We start from the raw sequence: 24,792 nt of genomic DNA on the forward strand, positions 1-24,792 counted from the left end.
ATTAAAGATCTAAATGTAAGACCAGATACTATAAAACTCCTAGAAGAAAATATAGGCAGAATACTCTGATATAAATCACAGCAATAATTTTTTAATCTGTCTCCTAGAATAATGGAAATTAAAGCAAAAATAAACAAGTTAAACTTGAAGTTACTGCACAGCAAAGAAAACCATAAAAAAAGACAACCTATAGAATGGGAGAAAATATTTGCAAATGATGTGACCTACAAGGGATTAATTTCCAAAATATATACAATGAGCTCATATAGCTCAATATAAAAACAAACAAATGACCCAATCAAAAAACAGGCAGAAGACTTAAATCAAAATTACAATGATGTATCACCTTACACCAGTCAAAATGGCCATCATTACAAAGTCTTCAAATAATAAATGCTGAAGAAGGTGTAGAAAAATGGGACCCTTCTACATATGTAGTGTTGGGAGAAAACTCTTGAGAGTCCCTTAGACTGCAAGATCAAACCAGTCAATACTAAAGGAAATCAATCCTGAATATTCACTGGAGGGACTGATGCTGAGGCTCAAGCTCCAATACTCTGGACACCTGACGCAAAGAGTCAGCTCACTGGAAAAGACCCTGATGTTGGGAAAGATTGAAGGCAGGAGGAAATGGGGACAACAGAGGATGAGATGGTTGGATGACATCACCAACTCAATGGACATGAGTTTGAGCAAGCTCCAGGAGACGGTGAAGGACAGGGAAGTCTGGCATGCTGAAGTCCATGGGGTCGCAGAGTCAGACATGACTGAGTGACTGCAATTCCACTCCTGGGCATGTATATAGAGTAAACTCTAATTCAAAAAGATACATGCACCCCAATGTTCATAGCAGCAATATTTACAATACCCAAGACATGGAAGTAACCTAAGTGTCCATCAACAGATGAATGGATAAAGATGTGGTACATATATACAATGGAATATTACTCAGCCATAAAAAAGAATGAAACATTGCCATTTGCAGCAACAGAGATGGACCTATATATTATAAGTAAAGTAAGTCAGGAACAGAAAGACAAAACCATGATATCACTTATATGTGGAATCTTAAAAAAAATGATAGAGATTAACTTATTTACAAAATAGAAATAGACTCCCAGACACAGAAAACAAACTAATGGTTACCAAAGGGGAAAAGGTGGGAAGGATAAATTAGGAGCTTTGGACTAAAAGATACACACTACTTTATGTAAAACAGATAAACAACAAGGCTCTACTGTATAGCAAAGGGAACTACTATATTCAGTATCATATAATACACCATAATGGAACAGAATCTGAGTAAGAACAGATAGATAACTGAATCACCTTGCTGTACACAAGGAACAAGCACAAGATTATAAATCAGCTATAGTTCAATTTTAAAAATACTGAGTAAAAGGTTGTTGGTAAACAGGATGGGTACAAAATATTAAAGTAAATAATTTATTATTTACAAAGGGAACAGAATACCTTTATATGGAGAGATCAAGTAAATATTACCTTAACTATGTGATCCAATTTAGCTGCATACATAAAGGTAAAAACTGATAATGGAGCTTCCTGACAATCCTATCATTGTACTATTCTTGCCAAAAATGTATAACCTAAATCTAATTATAAACAATCAGATACATCCATACCATAATTAGGTCAATTAGGACATGGATATCTCGGAGTGAGGGATTCAATTATTCTACCTACCACATCAAAATACCAACACACTAAACTAGTAGTTATTAAAGTATGGTCCCCAGATCAGCAGGAGGGGCATCAAAGCAACTTGTTTGAACTGCAAATTCTTGGGCCAAACTCAAGATTTATGTAATCTGAAATTCTGGGAGTACTGCTCAGCAATTTGTGTTTTAACAAGTTCTCCAGGTGATTCTGAAGCAAAATTTGAGAACTATTGCTATAAGCTCCCAGGATGGCCAATGGGCACATTTTTCCTTGAGCAGCTTTGCTCAGCTAGTCATTTATTAGTGGGTGCTGTATAAATGTATAAATATTACATTTCATGTGTGCTGTGAAAAAAGTTTGGAAGCTTTGGCATATAGAATTTTACTCTCCTGCTGCTGCTGCTGCTAAGTCGCTTCAGTCGTGTCCAACCCTGTGCGACACCATAGACGGCAGCCTACCAGGCTCCCCTGTCCCTGGGATTCTCCAGGCAAGAATACTGGAGTGGGTTGCCATTTCCTTCTCCAATGCATGAAAGTGAAAAGTGAAAGTGAAGTCGCTCAGTTGTGTCTGACCCTCAGTGACCCCATGGACTGCAGCCTTCCAGGCTTCTCTGTCCGTGGGATTTTCCAGCCAAGAGTACTGGAGTGGATTTGTTGCTTTTTACAAGGCTGTATATTGTCACCCTGCTTATTTAACTTATATGCAGAGTACATCATGAGAAACGCTGGACTGGAAGAAGCACAAGCTGGAATCAAGATTGCCAGGAGAAATATCAAGAACATCAGATATGCAGATGACACCACCCTTATGGCAGAAAGTGAAGAGGAACTAAAAAGCCTCTTGACGAAAGTGAAAGAGGAGAGTGAAAAACTTGGCTTAAAGCTCAACATTCAGAAAATGAAGATCATGGCATCTGGTCCCATCGCTTCATGGCAAAGAGATGGGGAAACAGTGGAAACAGTGTCAGACTTTATTTTGGGGGGCTCCAAAATCACTGCAGATGGTGATTGCAGCCATGAAATTAAAAGATGCTTCTTCCTTGGAAGGAAAGTTATGACCAACCTAGATAGCATATTCAAAAGCAGAGACATTACTTTGCCAACAAACGTCAATCTAGTCAAGGCTATGGTTTTTCCAGTAGTCATGTATGGATGTGAGAGTTGAACTGTGAAGAAAGCTGAGCACCAAAGAATTGATGCTTTTGAACTGTGGTGTTGGAGAAGACTCTTGAGAGTCCCTTGGACTGCAAGGAGATCCAACCAGTCCATTCTGAAGGAGATCAGTCCTGGGTGTTCTTTGGAAGGAATGATGCTAAAGCTGAAACTCCAGTACTTTGGCCACCTCATGCCAAGAGTTGACTCATTGGAAGAGACTCTGAAGCCTGGAAGGATTGGGGGCAGGAGGAAAAGGGGACGACAGAGGATGAGATGGCTGGATGGCATCACTGACTCGATGGACGTGAATCTGAGTGAACTCCGGGAGTTGGTATTGGACAGGGAGGCCTGGTGTGCTGCGATTCATGGGGTCGCAAAGAGGACATGGGGACACAACTGAGCGACTGAACTGAACTGATTCCCTATCATATTTACATTAAAAAAAAAAAACTGAGATAAATTAGGAGTTTGGGATTGACATATACACACTACTATATATAAAACAGGTAAACCAGAACCTATCGTACAGCACAGATAACTATATTCAGTATCTTATAATAACCTATAATGGAAAAGAATCTGAGAAAGTATGTATGTATAAATGAATCACTTTGCTATACACTTGAAACTAACACATGGAAAATTAACTATGCTGCTGCTACTGCTGGTAAGTCGCTTCAGTCGTGTCCGACTCTGTGCAACCCCATAGATGGCAGCCCACCAGGCTCCGCCAACCCTAGGATTCTCCAGGCAAGAACAGTGGAGTGGGTTGCATGAAAGTGAAAAGTGAAAGTCGCTCAGTCATGTCTGACTCTTTGTGACCCCATGGACTGCAGCCTACCAGGCTCTTCCATCCATGAGATTTTCCAGGCAACAGTACTGCAGTGGGTTGCCATTGCCTTCTCTGATACTTCAATTAAAAACTGAGTTATTAATATAGAGAACCAATTCCTTTAATGGGGAGCCTATGTACCCTAACAGAGAATTACTAGAAAAGCTAGAAAAAAAAAAAAAAAGGAAAATTTTAAATTGTGACTGTGTCACATAATACAGGAAAAGATACGATGATACTTCTTTCAGAAAACCTTTAAGAGACCTCTGATTAAAATATAGCAAAACTCCACATAATGCTGGCATAAGAAAGCAAAGTTGTCTACTTTATAGACTTAAAAATGTCTTCTTCCTATAACATAAAGTTAGAAAACATTACGTTAGATGTAGGTCATAATGGCTTCTTTCAATACACATAAAAATCCTCAAATACCAACCAAAATAACTAATAACAATAGCCACAAATACTTAAATAGTAGTTCTTGCATGCCAAGAACATATTCTGTTCTGAACATGCACTGTTCTAACTACATATATTAACTCATTTAATTCTTACAATAATTCTATGAGAACTTAAGTATCTGAGGAACAGAAAAGTGAACAAACTATTCAAAATCACATAGCTCATACACAGCAGAGCCAGAATTCAAAATGAGGAAGTTGGGTTCTAAAATGCACTACTACAGTATATGCCTCTCAATAAAAATCAAAGAAATTTATTGGAAACTATAAAATAGGCATGGGAGAGAGGCTGGACTGGTTAAAACTAGTTAAACGGGGCTTCCCTGGTGGCTCAGTCAGTAAAGAATCTGCCTGCAACGCAAGACACAATGGTTCAATCCCTAGGTTGGGAAGATCCCCTGGAGAAGGAAATGACAACCCACTCCCATGAATCGCAGCACGCCAGGCCTCCCTGTCCATCACCAACTCCCGGAGTTCACCCAGACTCATGTCCATCGAGTTAGTGATGCCATCCAGCCATCTCATCCTCTGTCGTCCCCTTCTCCTCTTGCCCCCAATCCCTCCCAGCATCAGAGTCTAAATAAAGTAGCTGAAAGACATATGTCCACTTCAGACTCTGAATGAAAAGTTACTTTGACAAGGAGAGAACAACAAAGACTCATTAAGACATAGATGCTGAGTGGTGTAACCTGTTCAATAGCTAAATAATTCATTTTCACACAGCAGCCTCTCTATCAAAGTAACTCAAATTCCTGACATTTCAAAATCACCTTCAAGGCTGCTAATCAATTGTTCAAATCTATAATGTTAAATCTACTGTAAGACTTGTGCAGAGGGTATTTTTTATTTTCTAGAACAGCAAATCAAGGAGCACTTATCCCTGTAATCAATGAAGATTATATTTAAATCTATTTTTTTTAATTCATTCTCAGAGGAAATAAGTGACATCACTTTAAGGTTCAAAGCAGTGAAAACTGCTTAAAATACGACTGCAGCATCAAAATAATTCAAGAACCTAATTTAAAACCCAAACTTTAAAAAAAAAAAAATCCAAACTTTCAGGCTCTCATCATGGAGCTAATGAATAAGAATCTGTGGGAGCAAGGCTACAGAATTAGTAATTTTAATAAGCTCCCAGAAAATCCAGTAAAGGACTCTGTGCTTCATTTGAAACCACTGAGACATACCATTTTCAGAAACTTGACAAAATTTAACCATTCATTATTTTTTAACTAATTGCTACCTTTGGGATAATTCTATACATTTTCATCATCAAATTTTATAATACTAACATTTCAGTGATTTGAAAAATCCAATATTTTCTGAAATTCAGTCTTTACTGTATATATATACACACACACAAAATCAAAACTCATTTTATGTTTATAAAGCATTAAGTAGTTGACACTTTTAATACAATCAAGTACCAGCCTCCAAACAGTTAAATACCAAGGCCACCCCATTCATTCACCAATAATTCCCCAATGGCTATATAATTCATCTATTTCAGAACAATATACAAGTTGTACAAACAACAGTTGAATGATATTCATTCAAATGGAAGAAATATCATTTAGCATTATTATAGGCTAGCTGTTGTGTACCAGCCTACAGTTCATACATGATCCTTTGGAGAAAATACTAAGGTTCACACATTACCAATAAAGAAAAAACATTCATCATCTCTGAAATAATCAAGAAGTCCTAAGATTTCCCATCTTGTTCTTTTATAACAACTGACTTAATTAGTAAAATTTTCTTGATTTCTCCCATCCTACATCCCTTTTTCTTATCTCCAAAATAACTCCCTTAACTTTCATTGACATCATTATGAATTACTTGTACAATAAATTATTAGTTGTAGCTCTTAACAATGAGTCAACTTTCTTATAATCAGTAAGGTATTAATTAAATTCAAGTAATCCACACCTGTTTGAAAAAATGTATATTACTGAAAAGATCCTATATGCTTACAATGAATTTAATTAAGTGCGGTTATTTGGGACTTTCCAAAGGAGATAATTTCTAATCAAATAAAAATAATGTCTAGAGCAGGGAAGTAAAAAACACTAACTCTCAAATGTCACTCAATAAACAGCTGAATAAAAAGCAGAAAAGTAAACAGTGAAAATGTTTAATAAAATTTTTAGATAAATTTTATTTTGAAAGCAAAGCTATGCTTGTGAAATAATTATATAATACTATTAACTACCATAGAAAGTTACCCTGATAAATATACTACCTGACAAAATAATCTGAAATTACACGTAAGTCAAATACTGCATATTTAAAATACAAATAATTATATTATGATGATAAGAAAAAGATTTTAGTTCACTTATTTCATGAACAAGTCTTTCCAGTCTAATATAATTTTACATAAACTGCTTTTCAAATAGTAAAAATACAAATAGAAGACTATAAAAGTCCTTTATAAACTACCACAATGCAGGTCAGTAGAAATATTATTAAGCTTTCTCATTCATTCATTTTAAATGTGAAAACAAATGAAGAAACACATTTTGGGATACAAGAGCTTAGAACCAGTTAAAATTTATTAGAATGATAAGTTTGCTAGGTAGGTTTGATCAATGATCACTATATAAATTTATTAAAATTTATTATTGATTTTTTAGACAAAGACCTCATACAACGAAAAGTAAAGTGTACTATATGTTAACAGAGGCTATAAGTATATCAGTATTTTATGTAAAATAGATGACTATGTTTCAGTTATTCTTATAATTTCAAAACATTTTAGTCACCTGCATTTAGTTAAGACTTTAAGTTTAAAAACATTAAAATTAAGGTTTTATAATCCATTTTTTCAAATATAAAACTACTAAATCAAAAACTACAGTAAGATAAAAATCAAGTGCTGTAAATAAATATTTTAAAAGTAAGTACTCCAGGATCATAACACTGACAACACTAATTATCTTTTCTAGTCTTGGCAGTTATGTTGCATACTGTTTGGGTGACTGATGGGATAATTTCACTTCATTTTCTCTCAGTTTATTCTGGACCGTGTAAGAGAAGAATATTAAAATAATTAACACCTCTAAACAAAGTACTTGATAAAGTTTTTGGTTGAAATAAAATGCTTTTAAAAAAGTCAATTAACTAATACATGATTCTAGAGCAAGTAAATCCCCATCTGCTAAAGGAAAACATTAAGAATTTCTGATTTTAAAAAAGTCATTCAGTATTAATATTAACTATTTTAAGACCTGTACCTAAGATCATATACTTTCAAAAGAGCCCTTTTTATATCAGCAAATTGGGCCAGCATTTCCTTAATTATATTCACTGAAAACATTTAATTCAGCAGGAATTGAAGCAGTCACAAAAAAACGTAAAACATATGACAAATTACTCCCATTCCTTATACCTATGCTCAGTTGGATTTATTAATAATGGCCTTCTATCTAAAAGAACACCAATGTATGTAAATTAATATTTAATCTCAAATATAAGTCTTTACCAATAGCAAATACATTATGTCACCAAACTGGAAAAAGCATGAAAGACACTATGAATCAACTTTTCTATCTTAACATTTTAATAAGTTTTAAGTCATTATTTAGTTCATAGTCTATATATGTCTTACATAATTTATGAGTCATATAGATAAGGCAACATATTCTAAATAATAAAAAAGCATATTCTTTGCCTTGATCACCTGATTTTTTTGCTGTTGTTGTTTATAAAATTAATCACAGTTAGCAGGAAAGAAATCTCTTTGAGCTTCATGAATGACATCCAAGAGATGAGAAAGGATTAGTTCTCAGTTGCTGCCAGTTATAACGCCAGGTGGCTTTTTCTGCAGTGAAGGTGTTACCGATAATCCCATTACACTGGTACTAAATCTTGCAGACATCAAAATTATCACCAAGGTTCCTTTTCATCCCATCCTTTCCAAATGACTGGAAGTCGCTTCACCTGAAAGAAGTCAAATCCACATGCAGCTGCTATTTTAGCAGGCAGCAAACTCCCTGAGAATGCCAGTTGTGATTCAATTTTGCTGTGCTGGTGGCCCCCTATTCCCTGTCCAATAATACATCTGTTAAAAAATCCTACAGCTACAAATCAAGTTTAATCCTACCAGGGACCTCATGTTGGTCTTGTCTTCCAAAAAGGCAGCAGGTTCTGTTGTCTATCTGCTGGCGTCCAGGGAATACCCTTCAAATCCCAGCCCTACTTAGAAGAATAAGCTAAGGATCACAAAACATGACCTCAAAAACCCTGATATGACTATATTCTGACCCAGAGGCATTCATTCTAGGTGAAGATTAGAACTTTGCATAATAAGATTACACAGCAAGTGAATGATATCAAGGGACTATCCATATGCAGCCGCCTGGTTTTCTATAGACAGCCTGTGCTCTGCAATATGCAGTGCAGACGAAAAAGAGCTTGGTCTTTCTAGCTCAAATAAAATAGATTCACATAAATTAGTTGGCCATTTCCAGATTCCTAAATCCCCTATTACATCTTTTATTGACAGCTCCTGTGAGGATAGCACAAATGTTATTCCTTTTTATTCTGTGCTTCTATAACAATCATGCTCTGTAATTGAAACGTACATAGATTATGGCTAGAAATTAACATCTTGTTTGCTGTAATCTTGGATTACAATTGACTGTGTACATAATAAAATTAGGAAATCAATGGATGGATTTATCATCTCCAAGAAACTAGAGGTATTGTTTAAAGAATAGTTTGACATTTTATGCCAACACTTTAAATGCATAAGTCACAAAGAGAAGTCAGTAAAAATTTAAGTGAGTAAAAGAATACAACAGGCACCAGGCAATATCTACATGAAGATCGCATAAAAATTAGCTCATTTCTTTAAAAATTTAGAAAATGTGAATTATTCAGAAGTTTCACAAACAGGATTTTCTCCCTAAACCATACATGAACAAGAAGGTCCAGGACACATAATAAGGTCTCTACTTTGTTATAAAGTAGGTACAGTAGCAGCAGTATTTTATACAAATTATCTTGATAATTTTACACTTTAAAATATTTGAACCAATACAAATCAACTGTAATTGAAACTTTTAGAACTCTTAACTGTATACCTTTACTCAGTAAAATAAAGCATTTATTAATAAAATGCATGGAATCCTAGAGCTATTTAAAAAACAGTATTTTTACGTTCAGCTTTTTTCTTCCAAGAAATTTAAAGCTATACTAACTTTAAGCAAACATACATGAAAAGAAAGATTCATATTTGTTCACACAAATACCTATCCAGAAAAATTCTAAGACTGTGAGAAGGAGTTCTCAACTTTATTCAAAGGAGAAAAAAAGTATCAAGATTTGTTATGGAATTCTTATAAAATTAAGCTCCTTGGTATACTTGAAATATGACTTATTTGATAAATTTGATTTGCCCACAAGTGTTGAGGAACATATCACATCCACTATGTTGGCCATTATTATTTCCTTATCATCACAATACCTGTAAGCTTATCTACATAATATCTGATAAGTACTCAGGTGGCATAATTCTGATTTTGTCTATGAATCATGCACCAATATCATCAGCACCAAAGAACTGTAAGTGATTTCAATTTTACAGCACATGAATACTCTTTGATTACCTTTATTAGGATAGTACAGAAAAACAATGAAGAATATAAAAAATACACATTTGTTATGATTTTTATATATAATACTGTAGAGCTACAGTATTCAACAAGGTAGCCACTAGCTACATAAGGCTATCAAGTACTTGAGACATGACTAGTCCAAATTGAGACGTAAGTATAAAATAGCTGGAATGTGAAGACAGTACAAAAAAAGAATAAAATATCTTGCATTAATTTACATGTTGAAAAGATATTTTTAATTTAATGGGTTAAATAATATATATGACTTGCATTATATTTCTATTGAACAGCACTGCTTTAGCAGACCATTTCCAATAATATATTCCTAAACTAACTGAAATTGTACTATTAATAAAAACACTAAAGCAGAGGATTATTTGGAAAAACAAACATTCTAGTATCAAATCTGATAGAAAAGCTTAGTAAAGAAAAACAAAATGCTGTCATTTTAGCTTCTATCTCATATTTCTAGCTTAAGGGTAGTAAGGGAAAAAAAGGGCCCAGCCAAATTGATAACCAATATGTACCAAAAATGAATGATGTTTTATAGTTACAAAAATGCTTTAGCACAATAAACCTAGGTTTTTTAGAAAAACTACATCTTGGGCAATTTCCTAAAAGACTGGTAAGGTATGTGTGTTACCCCTCATTGAGTCCAATAGACAGAAACTTCAACAGTCTGGATCTAGAATGGGCCATGATTTTTGCCTAAGGTGCTATATTTATTTATATTCAAATTTTAAAACTATACTTGAGAGTAATAACTATAATAGAGATATGAAGCGTTTAGTGTATTCAGAGTTTCAGAAAAATTTAAAAGATCAATTTTATAAACCACTATAAAACTGCTTTTTCATTAGTCTTCTCATCATTTCAACAATGTAGGTAAAGACAAAAAAATCCATTAACAAAAAGAGTTTTACAGAAACAGGGTAAACTGTAAATAGCTGAAATATGAAACATATACCTAATTTAATTCAAGAAAGTTAATGGCTGATTTAGTATGACCACAGAAAACTGATATGATACAATTAAAATACAAAGCCTAACTGTCACACATTGGAATTATTTCAATATAAACACAGTATGTAAGGTATTAATTTAAAAGTTGCTTTTTCATAATTATTCCTTCATAATATATATCTAAAAGCACTAAGACTAAAGATGAAATGTATCAATTAATAAGATGGCTAAAATCTAAAGAAATTCCTCATGACTTAGCCATGCCACTTTCTCCTATCCTTTAATTATTTAAGTTCTTTTATGGATACAAGTATCACAAAGATATAGACACACAAAAAAACCCAAAATAACAACAATAACAAACTTTCTAGTCATCAATATATGAGTGCAATGATATTCAGTCTAAGTTAATCCCCAGACATCCAAATTCATGAATAAAAATTCATCAGTTTTAAATACACTGAGCCTATTAAGCAAGAACAAAAGCATATGCACAAAAGAGCTTTTAATATATTTCAAAGCCCACAAGAGCCATGGTCTCATTAAAATTATAAATTACACAAACATGGAATGAAGATTCAAACTGCAGTGCAGCTAAGCAGATTACAGAAAACCCCGCGTTCCATATGATAACACACCATGGCCCTCCCAGATGGGGGCTTGGAACAAAAAGGCCATCACCACAGCTAGGGAAAACCTCCTTGTGATCTCTGGTTTCTGTTCAGCAGATGACAGCCAAATAATATGTTGATTATTCTGTTTGTGCTGCTAAGCTTGTAAGATGGAATAAAAGCGATATGATCTATTGTGAACCCAATGCTAATGTGTTGCTCCACTCATAAATAATATGTTGAATTTATTTTGAAAATATCTTTTATCTGAATTTCAGTTTTTAAATGCATGAATTAAAATAAAAGCCAGGATAAAATTATATTTAATGTGTTGCTTTAAACTAAAAAATGTAGATGACAAGTGAAAAATATTTAAGTGCTTAGCTAAGAGTCAAGTATAATCACCTTTCTTTATTAATAATTTCAGCCCTGTGATCAGAGACAAAATACATTTTCAAGCAGGCAATTATATCTCATGAAATATAAATGTAAAATTAAATAATACAATAATCATTAAGCTAATAATAAACATTATAGACAAGATAAAAACTAAAATACCAGGGTATATAGAAACACTTTGTTGCAATGTAAATAACAGCACATAGAACAAATTCTAAAATATTTTTGAATAATAAAAATATCACTGAAGGCCTTGTGAATGTTCATAACTTGTATACAAATGAATGCTCACAAAAAAACCTACTTAAGATCAAAATGAAAAAGAGGCCTATAAAAATAATTTTCAAATATAATAGTATTTATACTGCTTTGGTGACAAAAGTTAATACCTATTTTTTCTCAATTAAATATCCTAAACTTTAACAGAGTAAACTATACGCAAATGAGGTAACTAGAATTATATCTGTAAACACATCACAAAATTTCATGGATAAACATTTTTATGAAAGACAGAATTGTTAAAAATATTAAAAATCATAACATTTTCCAACCTCAGAAATTCTTCGCTGAATTTTCTAGTGAACTTTACTTAAAGACAATGAAGTACATTATAGGTACAGGTGAGGAGCTTCCTAGGTGGCTCAGTGGTAAACAATCAGTTCAAATGCAGGAGATATGGGATCAATTGCTGGGTCAGGAAGATCCCCTGAGGAAGATATGGCAGCCCACTCCAGTATCCTTGCGTGGAAAATTCCATGGGCAGAGGACCTGGCCAGCTATAGTCCATAGGGTCGCAAAGAGTCTGAAGCAACTGACCATGCATGCAAGGTAAACATATAGATTATACACTACTTTCTTAAGGGAGTATTCTGTAGGAGGTACATGATCATGTTCATTTATAAAAGTGCACTTTCTTTTTCTGTCTAGAGACATAGACTGAGTTCAAAAAGAGAAGCAAAACTGCCTAACACGAAAATATAGTCTGAAACTATAGATGCAAGTGATAAAATTACAACATCTTTTTTAACAGAAAAACACAGAACATCCTCAGAGTAGACAATCACTTCTTAAGACAAAAAAAGCACTAAACATAAATGACAAACTAGATTACTTTAAAGTCATAAACTTGTTCATCAAAAGCACTATTAATAGATTAAAAAGGCAAATCTCAGGGTTGGGAAAATATTTGCAATACCTGTACAAAGGAGGACTCATATTCTGAATATATAAAGAACTCTCCCAAAATCAAAGAAAAAAACAGATGGCTCAACAAAAAAGTGGGCAAAGAAGTGAACAGGTACTTCACAAAAGAGACTAATCCAACAGTGGATATACATATGAAAAAGTGTTCAGTTTCATTAATCATCAGGAAACTAGAAATTAAACAACATAAGTCTTAGTACTTTACACCCATCAGAATGGAAGGATGAAGAAGATGGGGAAAATGAGGTGTGAGCAGAGACACAGAGCAACTTAAACTCTCACATGACTGTAAACTAGTACAACCATTTCAGAAAACTGGCGATTTTGATTAAAGTTGAAAATAAATAGTTATGATCCAGTAATTTTGCTGCTAGACGTTTGCTCAAAAGAAACATGCAAATATATCAATCAAGAGATATGTATTAGAAAGTGTATACTTAACATTATATGGAAATCACCCAAATGTCCACTAACAGAATAGATAAAAAAAAAGTTGTGATATAGTCACAAAGGAATGCAGTAATGAAATTGAACAGACTACAACTACATGCAACAATGTAGATGAATCTCAAGATTTAGCAAAGGAAACTAAACATAAAAAATTATACTGTAAATTCTATATATAAAATACAAAAGCAAAACTGTTATAATCTATGATGTGAAAAGTCAAGGTAGTGGTTATCCTTGTGCAGGGAGGGAAACGGAGGATAGAAGAGAGCAGGAAGGTGTCTTCTAGAGTGCTGATCATGTTCCTTTTAGTATCTCAGTGCTGGTTACATGATTGTATTTGGCTTCTGAAAAATTCAATGAGCCATCCATCCACTTATGTGCACTTTTCCATATATACTCCTTTCTTTAAAAAGGCAATTTTGCACATAAATACAGATACACAAAGGGAGTCAAAATCATTATCATAAGAAATTTAGTAACAAGGAATGGATATAGAGGGGCTTCCCAGATGGTTCAGTGAGATTCTTCATGCTGCTGGTAGGTGACATGGGTTCTATCTCTAAGTTGGGAAGATCCACTGGAGAAGGAAATGGCAACTCACTCCAGTATTCTTGTCTGGAAAATCCCACGGACAGAGGAGCCTGATGGGCTATATATAGTCCATGGGGTCACAAGAGTCAGACATAACTTAGCGACCAAACAACAACAATGACATGTAAATAATCTAGAAACAAAAGGTTCATATACTACTTATCTGAAAGATCAGATCTGCAAACCATAAGGTAAGTTCATGAACTCATAAATGGAGGAGCAACAGCCATTTACCCTATTATCTTCCCTCAATTCCCAAACTAAAATACCATCTTTTCAGAGATAACTGGCCTCTGTGTCAGGAGTAGCTACAGGTGGTGCTGCTACTATAACAGTGCTTCTAAAATTGTCTCAGGACTGAAAATTGCCCTCATGTGAGAAACTAAAGTATGACAGAAGATAAGGCAAGTATAAAGAATATGTAGGCCATTTCCCCTGTGCTCTCAAATTTCAAAAGCTTTTATTATGAAACCTTATTACCTAATTTAATGGGAATCTTTTGAAAACATTCATTTTACTTTTCAGTGAAATTAAAATTCTTTAATATCAATATCCTACAAGTTAAATGAAAACTCATGATAATTTGACAACAAATCAAGCTGTTACTGTTGTTGTTCATTCACTGTTGTCTGACTCTGCGACCCCGTGAACTGCAGCACACCAGGCTTATTATTTCCCACTTAAATACTATCCCTCACTTCTATACTGGAATAAACACATGACTTACAGAACTGTTTTTCCCTTATTGAAAAGACACTTTAAGAAGTCAGCTAAAAGAGATCACCTAAAGATTATATAGCTTATATTTCATTTGTATAATAAATATTTATTCAGTGCTAACTATATCTTAGGCTTCCCTGGGGCCCAAGGGTAAAGAATCCACCTGCAATATAAGAGAGGCATGCAGGAGATTCGGGTTTGATCCCTGGGTCAGGGAGATCCCCTGAAGAAGGAAATGGCAATGTACTCCACAATTCTTGCCTGGAAAATCCCATAGATAGTGGAGCCTGGTGGGCTACAGTCCATGGGGTTGCAAAAGAGTCAGATACAACTTAGCAACAAAACAACCAACTATATCCCAGACTCTGGGGAAAAAGGAATAAAACTGGCTAATTTTATGGAAAATACAACAGATTCATCCCTTTTTCTCTCATTTGATTAACAAAACAAAATTATTTTTAATTAATAACATATTCACATATTCAAAAACAATCTAAAAGGTATACAGTAAAAGTCCCAACTAGTTTGTTTTCCTTACTCATCAACATATAAGATTTAGAATTTGTATACATGTCCAGATTTTCTTTATGCAAATATAAGCAATTATGAATACTGATTTCATTCCTCACTTCCTTTATACAAAAAATAGTTTACTACACACTCTGAACATTGCTTCCCAGGTGGTGCAATGGTAAAGAATCTGCCTGCCAATGCAAGAGACATGGGTTCGATCCCTGGGTCAGGAAGATCCTCTGGAGGAGGAAATGGCAACCCACTCCAGTATTCTTGCCTGGGAAATACCATGGACAAAGGAGCCTGGCGAGCTACATGACCCGTCCATGGGGTCACAAAGAGTTGGACATGACTAAGTGACTGAGTACTGTTTGAGCACTGCTTTTTTGAAGTAACAGTGTTCTGAATCTTCATACAGAGAACATACTTTCTATTTTTAAAGCTGTAGAGTATTTCACTGTACAGCTATGGCAGAGGTCATTTAACCACTGTGACCCCATGGACTGTACCCTCCTGACAGGCATTAGGCATGCTTCCATCTGTTGCTACTTCAAAGGAAGCTATAATGAAAACTTTTATGCATGTCATTTTATAACTATCAATACATAAGTATATCTGTAACAAATTCCCAGAATTGGTTCTGAAACAAATGTGTAAATGGCACAGGTCTTTTTTACAAATTGCTAATTTTCTTTTATGGGGCTATGTCATTTTGCTTCTACCACATAGACGTCTCAGATGTATCTCAGAAAAAGCTAGTCCTCAAAGATGTTCTCATTGGAAAAAACTGTATGAAGCTCTTTGCTTCTTTTCCCCCAAATGCACATGTAAACTTTGCTGACTTAATTTTCAAATTGGAAAAAAAAAATCTCATTGATGTAGGAAATCATATTAACACCTAACATGCTTTCTTCCTGGTATTTCCTTTCATTTAAAAACAAATACACACCCCCCACACTCCAAATTTTTCCTTTAAATTCACATTCGATAATTTGTAATTGGGGAAGCAGTCAAACATGCATTTCCCTTTTAAAAGAATGTTTTCCTGAAGCACTTCAAAGTTTTCAGGAAACCAAATCTATGTTAATTCTATATTTTCATTTACAAAACTATCATTTCAAAGGTGGTTTAATTTTTATGACTGCCATTTTCAATAGGCAGCGTTACATAATACACTGTTTTTATTTCAAACCCTATCCTATCAAATATTTCATAATTAAAAACAGCCATTTGAGTTCACTGGACTTCCTATTTAACGAATTCTTAAGAGAGGAGGGTTCAATTCCCAGATGGGGAAGATCCCCTGGAGTAGGAAATGGCAATCTGCTCCAGTATTCTTGCCTGACAAATTCCATGGATAGAGGAGCCTCATGGGCTATAGTCCACAGCATTGCAAAAAATCAGACACAACTGAGCACACAGACACACACACACAGAGACACAGACACACACACACACACGTATTCTTGCCTGACAAATTCCATGGATAGAGGAGCCTCATGGGCTATAGTCCACAGCATTGCAAAAAATCAGACACAACTGAGCGCGCGCACACACACACACACACACACACACACACACACACACACACACACACACATTCTTGCCTGACAAATTCCATGGATAGAGGAGCCTCATGGGCTATAATCCACAGCATTGCAAAAAATCAGATACAACTGAGCACACAGACACACACACACACACACACAGACACACACACACACACACACACGTATTCTTGCCTGACAAATTCCATGGATAGAGGAGCCTCATGGGCTATAGTCCACAGCATTGCAAAAAATCAGATACAACTGAGCACACACACACACACACACACACACACACACACACACACACACATATTCTTGCCTGACAAATTCCATGGATAGAGGAGCCTCATGGGCTATAGTCCACAGCATTGCAAAAAATCAGATACAACTGAACACACACACACACACACACACACACAAGTAAATCCAGTGTCAATATTACTGCTTTGTAAGAAAATATCTACATGATAATTCTTATTCCACGAATAAGAATGTAATAGTATTGATACATGGAAATCTATGTTGCATTTCAATCATCCATAAATCAGATTCTAAAATAATCTCAGTCCCCTGGAACAAAGTGCCAAGACTAGTTGCTGATCCCAAAGTAAATTTTTAAAAGCACACATTCTATGCCCTTAATCAGCACATGAGGCAGAACTATACTTAAGATCTCACGTAAGCAATGTATATGTAAATGCTGATTTTTATATTAGAATCAGTATAATGCACTGAGAGCAAAAAAACAAGATTTAAGAAAGGTAAAACAAAACAAACAAACAAACAAAATGACATCATAAGTAGCACCCAGGACATAAAAGTTTATCACTCTAGGACAATTTAGGAGAACAGGCCTATACAGCACAATGATCTATGCAGAAATCACATAAATTCTATGAAATGACTGTTGTTCACAACAACTCTGAGCCATCAAAACAAAACCGAAACAAGTTACATTATACTCAATTTGTCTTGTGTAAGAAAACAAAGGGTACATTTTATATTTCAAAAATATTTTAGAAAAAATATTCCTATGAAATAAATTTTGGCACATAAATGGGTAAGATTCAATTATTCACAAATTAACAGATGAGTAATAGTATACTGCTAGTTAATAAGAGCCCAGTGAATGAGGAATTATGTAAGTAAAATTCTCACTCAAAGTGGTAATATACTATAGCTGCCTTTCAGAAGATGAACTGTGATAAGGTACAATAACATTTCAGGCGCCTTTATACATACAATTCCCTGTGCAAGGCCAGTTCTTGGTTAAGAGTCAAAAGAATATCTGATAATTTCTAAAAGCTAGTCATGCAAATTTTCCACTTCAATGACTGGACACACTCAAGAAAATATCCTGATTTAGCTTTCACTTTGTTTTCTTTAAGTTGTGACTGCCAAGTAGACAGGCTGGTCTGGTTTCTAGCTCCAACCTACTAAATAACCTTGTATAAGTCACTCAACGTCTCTAGTTCTCCACAGTTGCTTCATCAGTAAAGTGAAATTATATAAAACACAATATGATAGTAAATGGAATCGTGTTAATAAAGGAAACAAAGAGTTACTACATTAGGTCCTATATCTATATGTGTATATATACTATTTTTGAACTGTCACAAGTTACATGGCATTCCACCATTTATTTAAGGCCTACAGTAAAGAAATAATGATAGATTCAGAATCTTTTTCAATATTTAATATGTGTTATTCTCAGGATATAACAACTTTCTCATGTACTCATACTCATAAAATACCACTATAATCATCTATCTTTAACCTGAAAATATATGACGTTTTCACATGACACATAAAAATCAACACATGATATGTAAAAGAATGTTCATGGCAATGTTAATTACAACAGTCAAACACTAGAAAGAACCCAAACATCCACCAACAACAGAATGAATAAATTCTGCCATATTCATTCCAAAGGAATAACACATGATAACGAAAATAAACAAAATAAAACTACATGCAACTATGTACATGAGCTTCAAAACACAATGCTGCTGCTGCTGCTGCTGCTAAGTCGCTTCAGTCGTGTCCGACTCTGTGTGACCCCATAGACGACAGCTTACCAGGCTCCCTCATCCCTGGGATTCTCCAAGAAATAACACTGGAGTGGGTTGTCATTTCCTTCTCCAATGCATGAAAATGAAAAGTGAAAGTGAAGTCGCTCAGTCGTGCCCAACTCTTAGCGACCCCATGGACTGCAGCCTACCAGGCTCCTCCGTCCATGGGATTTTCCAGGCAAGAGCACTGGAGTGGGTTGCCATTGCCTTCTCCAAAACACAACGCTAGGTAATGGAAGAAAGAATGCATATGACCCCAGACAACGGCACTCAGCAGGCCCACCTGTGTCCCATACTACCCCACAGCTGCAGCAGTGTTACACCACAGAAGTCGAGCACTAACCCAAAGAGAAGCACAAAGTGATCACAGTCTCCAAGTGCAAATCAAGATCCAATGTGAACTCTGAGACTGGTTGTAGGGTCTGGGGGTGCTCACGGCTCCACCACATCTTGCTGTGTCTGTGATCACAGTTACCACCCCTGCCAGCATTCCTAGACACAGCACTGGAGACCCTGTGGTTAACACTGGTGACAGAGGACGGTAGGACCTCTGTGGATTGTGAGGACCTCTTCCAATTGTTGGAAGAGGGTACATGCTTAATGATCCTGGAGATCAAGCAAATTTAGAGTTCCAGCAGGAGTAAGTGCTGTCATATGGCCTAGGCTGGGGGAGAAGCCCAAGCACAGCAAGGACATTGCCCTCATTACCTGGTACATATACAAGCCAACTCTTGAGACCTCTTTGGCCTGAACATCTGCACCACATTCTACAGGATCTACTCCATGAGTTGTGACTTTCAAGTACTTGGTCCAAAGAAAGTACTCAGGGAGCTCATGCAGTTGAACCTCCATGCTGCTGCTGCAAGGCCTGGGCCACATGTTGCTGGGAATTTCCTCACCCTTTGCCATGCAGTGGAGGGGGCTGAGCAGTGACAGTGACAGCAGCAGGGTCGCCTCCATCCCTACTGAGAAGGGGCTCTGAGCTTCTGCCCCAGACCCGTTCCAAGAGATACCCTGTGAGGATTGCAACATCATCAGGTTTGGAGACCTGCAGGCAGTGTAGACTAGGTAACTCACCTGATTTTCCTTATTATTGTTGGCAGCATTATGATAGGCTCCATTAGCATAATGCTTTCCATGCCTCATTCAAATACCTTCCTCAAGAATGCTGTCCTTTCTTAGCCAATTTATTGGCCTTTCACTTCTCCTGAAAGACGACAAAGCTTGTCCCTAGACATCCTGGTCGCATTCTGACTGCTGCTACTTCTAAATTCCCTACAACTCCTCCCTTTCCTAAGCTCTTCAGTACAGCGAAGCCAGCCCTCTCTGATTTTATCTTACAATCTGTTTCTTCATACCCTTCACCTTGAAAATAACAAAAACATTTCCAACAAAAATACAAAAATGTTTAACCAAAAAAAGAATACATATGATCCCAAAAAGATCAAAATGAGGCAAAAAGTGAACATACTGCTGAGGAATACACATAAAAGTGATAAAATTATATACAGAATTATCTAATTATTAGGAAACTGTTTACCTTAAAGAAAAGGAAGATTATACTAAGGGCTTCTGGGATGTCAGTAGTGTTCCATGGTTACTAAACATCTGCTTTATGTTTATTCATTTTACTATACATTTATGTTTCTATATAGTGTTACATTTTATAATAAAAAGGTTTAAAATTATATACTTTCTGAAATAATAGAGTCTTAAAGGGAAGAAAGGGAGCTTCTTTTTTACTAACAATCTTGTATTTTCTTGGTCTACATTTCAAATTTTTATTGCAGTATTTTAAGAATAAGTAAGTTATTATGCCTAATTCTCCAGAATCCTAATTAAGAATAGATTTCACTGGCTTTCCAAATGGCCACACAAAAAAAGAAACCAGACCATTAAAGAGTGTAAGATTGGTTATCCTGCTAAATCTTTGCTTAGCTCTATGTTGTATCTGTCACATTTTCTTCTTTTCAAGAAAATGTATATTTATTTTAAAAAAAAATCTACATTACATCCAGTTTATCCATTGGATAAAGCTACGTTTATCCAATCTATGTTGCATAAAATCTACATTACATTTTAAGCAAACTATACTCCAAAAAGTATATAATAATTTAGCTCAAAAGTAGGAAGACAAATATTTTCAACTCTCACAAGTTTAAAAACAATTTTAAGAATATGTATGTTTGCATTCACTGTGAGTGTTCGTTATAGGATGGACACAGATATGACACTTCAGGTCCAATCCAATGTCACTCTGTGTGAGAATGGGTCACTGTGTGTACTAGAAAATATAACAGTTAGATTACAGGATGGATACAAAACAAGGTACACTTGAAGTTTACTGCATAAAATTTAATTAAGGGTTAAAGTGAAAGTTGCTCAATCGTGTCCGACTCTTTGCAACCCCATAGACTATATAGTCCATGGAATTCTCCAGGCCAGAATACTGGAATGGGGAGCCACTCCCTTCTGCAGCGGGTCTTCCCAACCCAGGGATCAAACCCAGGTCTCCCACATGGCAGGCAGATTCTTTACCAACTGAGCCACCAAGAAAGCCCAAGAATACTGGAGTGGGTAGCCTATCCCTTCTCCAGCAGATCTTCCCAACCCAGGAATCAAACCAGGGTCTCCTGCATTACAGGTGGATTAAGGGTAACTCACTCAAAATAGATCCAACAGAGTCTAATTTAAATTATACTGAAGCTGTTTTAAATGCTACGTTTGGAAAAACAAATATACAGGGAATTTAAATGATTATATGATTACAAAAGAGATAATACTAATAATAAACTGACAAATTGCAAAAACATGCATACAAATATAATCTAGGAAATCCTAAAAGTTCCATCAACTATAAGCATCCTTTAACATATGTTTATTACAGCTTTTAGATGCCACTATCCAGGAAACACACATAATAAAATTTAGAAACAAGACTGTAAGCACTTTCATTAGGCTCCAGATATCAATACCAATACAATGGCAACAGTATTACCCAAAACGAAAACAGAGTTGCTTTGGTTATATACTGTTGTGTTTTTTTACGTGTGTAAACGCACTCAAGGATTTCCCATCAGACTGGGTCAAGCTAATCAGTTATTTGCCCATCTATTAAGTGCCAACGTTAAAAAGTTACACTATGTCCAGCAGGGAGCAGTATTACAACATCCATAAGACTTAATGCCAACATGAACCAGACAGACGAAAATGAAGGAAAAAAAAATCCCACTTACCATAGGTCTTTACAACAATACACTGAATTTTTACAGTATTTATAGGGCTTCCAGAAAAAAATCTAAAGCATGTTTCAAAGCAAATATAGATGATCCATAGCACCAGGGTTCCTAAAACAGGAAATCAAAATTATATTAGGCTAAGGTTTCCTTCAGCCATATTTAGTTGAATTAGTATATAATATGACTAAATGTCCTTCAGTTACTGAAGTGCCATCTTCCTTAGTGGATCAATCGGATTTGGAAGTCAGATATTCAATGACACTTCGGGTCAAGTGATTTTAAAAAGCAGAATATTATTTTATTTACCAGAGAATTTAAGTAGACGAAGGTCAGTGGATGACATAATGTGTCAATCAACCCAGAGAAAACCGTGGTCAAGGACTTACAGGAGTTGTTAAACCAACCATCTACAGTGTTGATATATCAAGCCCTTCTAAACAATTTGTAGGTTATACAGAAGATATGACATTCATTTCTGCATGTCAGCATGAATGAATATCTAGGGTTAATTTTAAGAATAAAAAGGCAACAGAAAAGTAGCTTGTAATGCTGGTATGTTAAGATTGATTAGCCAGATATTTACTGAATACAAGGAATGCACATGATACAGTAAAAAAAATTCTATGACCAGTCACAATATGTCAAAGGCAAAACATACTATGTTTGATATTCTAGATGTCAAAACCTGCCTCATATTCAATGACAATAACTCCACGTCAGTTCTTATGACTGAGCAAATAATGTATCACCACTTTCTTTTTCTTTTTTTTTAGGCCACACCATGCAGCATGCAGGATCTTAGTTCCCAGACCAGAGACTAAACCTGTGCCCCTTGCATTGAGAGTGTGGAGTCTAAACCACTGAACCACCAGGGAATCCTAATGTATTACCACTTTTACCTGAAACATTAAATAGTTTGCCTTATGTGTGTTTACATGCAAAATTTCATCGTTTACACTAAAAACTAAATTTTTGCCATTAGAGAAAGATAACATGAATATTCACCTTGAAATAGATATATAATAAAGTAGTTTATGTAATATAAATAACATTTACTTGAAATGTAATAAATAATCCTACTATTTTCTTCAGAGAAAATGACATGAGAGAAAATGATCTGACGGCTGGCAGAAACAAAGATATTAAGGAGATTCTGATGAATGTGCAGAAAGAAGTAAATAGGTAGATTCTCCATCATCTTAGAGAATATATGTGTCAGGAACAGAATGATCCAGAAATAGGAACAATGAAGGGGCTTCTGGTGGTCTCAAAAATGGAATGAGACATTATTGAACAGGACAGGAAAGGAAGTCTTTGTTACAATGTGGCAAAACTGAAATGTATTCTAATATTGTGTGAAAAGGAGAACTTATAAGTGATAAACCTGGATGTTTGGTTGAGATTTCCAAGCAAAATATTGAAGGCATGTACGGCTTTCTCCTTGCTGCTTATGGTAAAATGTGAAAGAGAGGGTAATAAACTGAGGAAGGATAAAGAAGAAAAGGAGATAAATTGAGAAAGTTAAGCAAAAAGAAATCATTACTCAATGATTTAGAAAAATTTTAGCGTGTCTAGATGCAAAACAGGTTAACATCACAAATTATTAGGAAAATGCAAATCAAAACCACAAATGAGATACAACTTCAAACTCATTAGAATGGCTATCACCCAATAAAGAGCCAAAGCTGCTAGGACATAAGAGAAATTGGAACCTCTGTGTATTGCTAGAAGGAATGGAAAATGGTTAAGTCACTGTGGAAAACACATGGGCAGTTCTTCACAAAGTTAAACATATAATTCAGCAATTCTACTCCTAGGTATATACCTAAACAATAGATACTCAAACTCCAACATTCATTACATTGTCCATAATAGGCAAAAAGATGGAAACAGGACAAGTGCCTGCCAACAGCTGTATGGATAAACAAAATCTGCTATATACACACAATGAAATATTATACAGCCATAAAAAGGAGTCAAGTTCTGATACATGCTATAAGATGGAAACACTGCTAAGTGAAAAACAGTATGCAAATGTTAACAAAGAACAAATATTACATGATTCCTTATGTGAGCTATGTAAAGAGGCAAACTCAGAGAGACAGGAAATAATATAAAGCTACCAGGCACTGCAGTGATGGAGTGGGAAGTTACTGCTCAATGAGTAAAGTGTTTTCATTTGGGATAATGAAAAAGTTCTGGAAAAAGATAGCAACACTGTTTACACATCATAAATATAGCTAATGCCACTGAACTGCACACTTTAAAAAATGATCATAATAATAAATTTTGTATTATGTATTTTTGGGGCTTCCTTGGTGGCTCAGATGGTAAAGAATCCACCTGCATTGTGGGAGACTGTCAGGAAGCATTTAACAGGAGGCTTTCTGTGTGCTGTTTTGGATCTGTCATGAATCCTCTGTCCCTCATTAATTCCTGAATATTCAGGAAATAAGTGGAGTAGCAAACTACTCCCTGGGCTGAAGAATGCATTCATTTCCTTTGTTAGTTTTTCCATACGGTGATAAGTAACTATTTACAACCCTCTTCCTTTTTATGAACCATATGGTAAAAGTGATTATTTACAACCCTCTCTTTTTGATATGGATTGCCTTATGATAATCTGTAAGTTTGGACTTTTGATTTTTATCTCTGCTGAAAATAGCTACCTTGTAAGACAGTATACATACCCACACTATGTTGAATAAAACACCTTTGCCCCATCAGAGC

General features: G+C 35.2%; 1 protein-coding gene across 3 annotated transcripts in view; it reads right to left on the reverse strand.

The window, feature by feature from the left end:
* The window catches only part of IMMP1L (inner mitochondrial membrane peptidase subunit 1), an 89,227-nt gene that overhangs the window by 47,117 nt on the left and 17,318 nt on the right, over positions 1-24,792 (reverse strand). For all 3 annotated transcript variants that reach the window (XM_068988499.1, XM_068988500.1, XM_068988502.1), the window contains one exon: positions 22,060-22,170. The gene's annotated coding sequence lies outside the window, so the exon portion shown is untranslated. The remainder of the gene's footprint in view (positions 1-22,059; positions 22,171-24,792) is intronic.

Source organism: Capricornis sumatraensis, chromosome 16 (genome assembly GCF_032405125.1).
Source record: "Capricornis sumatraensis isolate serow.1 chromosome 16, serow.2, whole genome shotgun sequence".
Taxonomy (NCBI): Eukaryota; Metazoa; Chordata; class Mammalia; order Artiodactyla; family Bovidae; genus Capricornis; species Capricornis sumatraensis.